This window comes from Arachis hypogaea, chromosome 5 (genome assembly GCF_003086295.3).
Source record: "Arachis hypogaea cultivar Tifrunner chromosome 5, arahy.Tifrunner.gnm2.J5K5, whole genome shotgun sequence".
Taxonomy (NCBI): domain Eukaryota; kingdom Viridiplantae; phylum Streptophyta; class Magnoliopsida; order Fabales; family Fabaceae; genus Arachis; species Arachis hypogaea.
Window position 1 is genome coordinate 15,694,456 of NC_092040.1, and position 3,728 is coordinate 15,698,183.

General features: G+C 39.1%; 1 non-coding gene across 1 annotated transcript; it reads right to left on the minus strand.

Annotated features, from left to right (window-relative positions):
- Positions 1 to 270: 270 nt before the first annotated feature.
- LOC112804798 (small nucleolar RNA R71) lies at positions 271 to 378 on the minus strand. The gene has a single exon (XR_003203415.1). It is a non-coding gene; the product is annotated as a small nucleolar RNA R71 (small nucleolar RNA).
- Positions 379 to 3,728: the final 3,350 nt, after the last annotated feature.

Here is a 3,728-nt window from a genome sequence, read left to right on the forward strand (position 1 = left end):
CAATTAGTTTCTCTGATGTAACAGAAGTGCAAGTTTCATGGACTTCCATTGGAAGATCCTCATCAGTTCTTGGAAAAATTTTTGCAAATCTATGACACTGTTAAGACCAATGGAGTTGATCCCGAGGTCTACAGACTTATGCTTTTCCCTTTTGCTGTAAGAGACAGAGCTAGTATATGGTTGAACTCACATCCTAGAGACAGCCTAAACTCTTGGGAAAAGCTAGTCAATGCCTTCTTAGCTAAATTCTTTCCACCTCAAAAGATGAGAAAACTTAGAGTGGAAGTTCAAACCTTCAAACAGAAGGAAGGTGAATCCCTCTATGAAGCTTGGGAAAGATACAAGCAATTGACCAGAAGGTGTCCTTCTGACATGCTTTCAGAATGGAGCATGGTGCACGAAATTGTGATCATCAACAATGGCGCCAAAAACTTGGTAGCGCTCTCAAACGTGAATCACACTTAGTCACAACTCCGCACAACTAACCAGCAAGTGCACTGGGTCGTCCAAGTAATACCTTACGTGAGTAAGGGTCGATCCTATGGAGATTGTTGGCATGAAGCAAGCTATGACCATCTTGTAAATCTCAGTTAGGTGGATAGTAAATGTTATGGAGTTTTCGAATAATAAATAAAGCAGAAAATAAAGATAGAGTTACTCATGTAATTCAATGGTGGGAATTTCATTTAAGTGTATGGAGATGCTTGTCCCTGTTGGATCTCTGCTTTCCTACTGCCTTCCTTCAATCCTTCTTATTCCTTTCCATGGCAAGCTGTATGTAGGGCATCACCGTTATCAATGGCTACATCCCATCCTCTTAGTGAAAAAGGTCCAAATGCTCTGTCACGGCACGACTAATCATCTGTCGGTTCTCGATCATGTTGGAATAGAATCCCTTGATTCTTTTGCGTTTGTCATCACGCCCAACAATCACGAGTTTGAAGCTCGTCACAGTCATTCAATCCCTGAATCCTACTCGGAATACCACAGACAAGGTTTAGACTTTCCGGATTCTCATGAATGCCGCCATCAATCTAGCTTATACCACGAAGATTCTGATTAAGGAATCCAAGAGATATGCGCCCGGTCTAAAGTAGAATGGAAGTGGTTGTCAGTCACGCGTTCATAGGTGAGAATGATGATGAGTGTCACGGATCATCACATTCATCATGTTGAAGTGCAACGAATATATTAGAACAGAAATAGCTGAATTGAATAGAAAATAGTAGTAATTGCATTAAAACTTGAGGTACAACAGAGCTCCACACCCTTAATCTATGGTGTGTAGAAACTCCACTGTTGAAAATACATAAGTGATGAAGGTTCAGGCATGGCCAAATGGCCAGCCCCCAAAACGTAATCAAAAGACCGAATGGTCAAAAGACTTGACAATCAAAGACTTGACAATCCAAAGACACTGAATACAATAGTAAAAAGTCCTATTTATACTAGACTAGCTACTAGGGTTTACAGAAGTAAGTAATTGATGCAGAAATCCACTTTCGGAGCCCACTTGGTGTGTGCTTGGGCTGATCTTGAACTTTACACGAGCTGAGGCTTCTTTTGGAGTTGAACGCCAAGTTGTAACATGTTTTTGGCGTTCAACTCTGGTTCGTGACGTGTTTCTGGCGTTTGACTCCAGAATGTAGCATGGAACTGGCGTTGAGCGCCAGTTTACATCATTTAATCACAAATAAAGTATGAACTATTATATATTGCTAGAAAGTGCTGGATGTCTACTTTCCAAAGCTATTGAGAGCGCGCCATTTGGAGTTTTGTAGCTCCATAAAATTCATTTCGAGTGTAGGGAGGTCAGATTCCAACAGCATCAGCAGTCCTTTGTCAGCCTCCTTATCAGAGTTTTGCTCAGCTCCCTCAATTTCAGCCAGAAATTACCTGAAATCATAGAAAAACACACAAACTCATAGTAAAGTCTAGAAATGCGAATTTAGCATAAAAACTAATGAAAACATCCCTAAAAGTAGCTGGATCCTACTAAAAACTACCTAAAAACAATGCCAAAAAGCGTATAAATTATCCGCTCATCACAACACCAAACTTAAATTGTTGTTTGTCCCCAAACAACTGAAAATCAATTAGGATAAAAAGAAGAGAATATACTATAAATCCCAAAATATCAATGAATATTAGTTATAATTAGATCAGCGGGACTTATAGCTTCTTGCTTCCGAACAGTTTTGGCACCTCACTTTATCCTTTGAAGTTTAGAATGATTGGCATCTCTAGGAACTTAGAATTTCAGATAGTGTTATTGATTCTCCTCGTTAAGTTTGTTGATTCTTGAACACAGCTACTTTTATGAGTCTTGGTCGTGGCCCTAAGCACTTTATTTTCCAGTATTACCACTAGATATGCCACAGACACATGACTGGGTGAACCTTTTCAGATTGCGATTCAGCTTTGCTAAACTCCCCAGTTAGAGGTGTCCAGAGCTCACTCTTTTTGCTTTGGATCACGACTTTAACCACTCAGTCTCAACCTTTTCACTTGGACCTGCATGCCACAAGCATATGGTTAGGGACAACTTGATTTAGCCGCTTAGGCCTGGATTTATTTCCTTGGGCCCTCCTATCCATTGATGCTCAAAACCTTGGATCCGTTTTACCCTTGCCTTTTGGTTTTAAGGGCTATTGGCTTTTTCTGCTTGCTTTTTCTTTTTCTTTCTATATTTGTTTTTCGCCAATTTTTTTCAAGCTTTTGCTTTTTCACCGCTTTTTCTTGCTTCAAGAATCAATTTTCATGATTTTTTAGATTGTCAATAACATTCTCTTTGTTCATCATTCTTTGAAGAGCCAACAATTTTAACATTCATAAACAACAAGATAAAAAATATGCACTGTTCAAGCATTCATTCAGAAAACAAAAAGTATTGTCACCACATCAATATAATTAAACTAAATTCAAGGATGAATTCGAAACTCATGTACTTCTTGTTCTTTTGAATTAAAAACATTTTTCATTTAAGAAAGGTGAAGGATTCATGGAATTATTCATAGCCTTAAGAAATAGTTACTAAATACTAATGATCATGTAATAAAGACACAAATATAGACAAACATGAAGCATAAAAATTGGAAAATATAGAATTAAGAACAAGGAAGTTAAGGAATGAGTCCACCTTAGTATGGGTGGCGTCTTCCTTTTGAAGAACCAATGGAGCTCTTGAGCTCCTCTATGTCTCTTTCTTGCCTTTGTTGCTTGATCCCTAGTGATTTTGGTGCTCCTATCCTTAGTTGCTCCCAAAAATTGTGTGAAGGAAAATGTATCCCCTGAGATATCTTAGGGATCTCTTGATTTGCATTCAAATATTCTACCACTGAGCTATAGACCCTTGAGATGAATCTCCCCATCTCTTATGACTCGGAGGTGGAAGCTTTTGTCTTCCCTTTCCTCTTTCTAGAGGTTTCTTTGGCCTTATGTGCCATCAATGGTTATGGAAAAACAAAAAAGCTATGCTTTTACCACACCAAACTTAGAATATTGCTCGCCCTCGAGCAAAAGAAGAAAAAATAGAAGAATAAGAAGAAGATATGGAGGAGATGGAGGGATGTGTGTATTCGGCTATATGGGTCGGATTGGGTGGGAAAGAGATTTTGAATTTTGAAGGTAGGTAGGGTGTATGGGGAAGAATGGATGGATGTGAGTGGTGAATGGAAAACAGAAGGGATGACCGTGAATGGAGAGAGAGAGGGTGAGGTGGGTGGGGA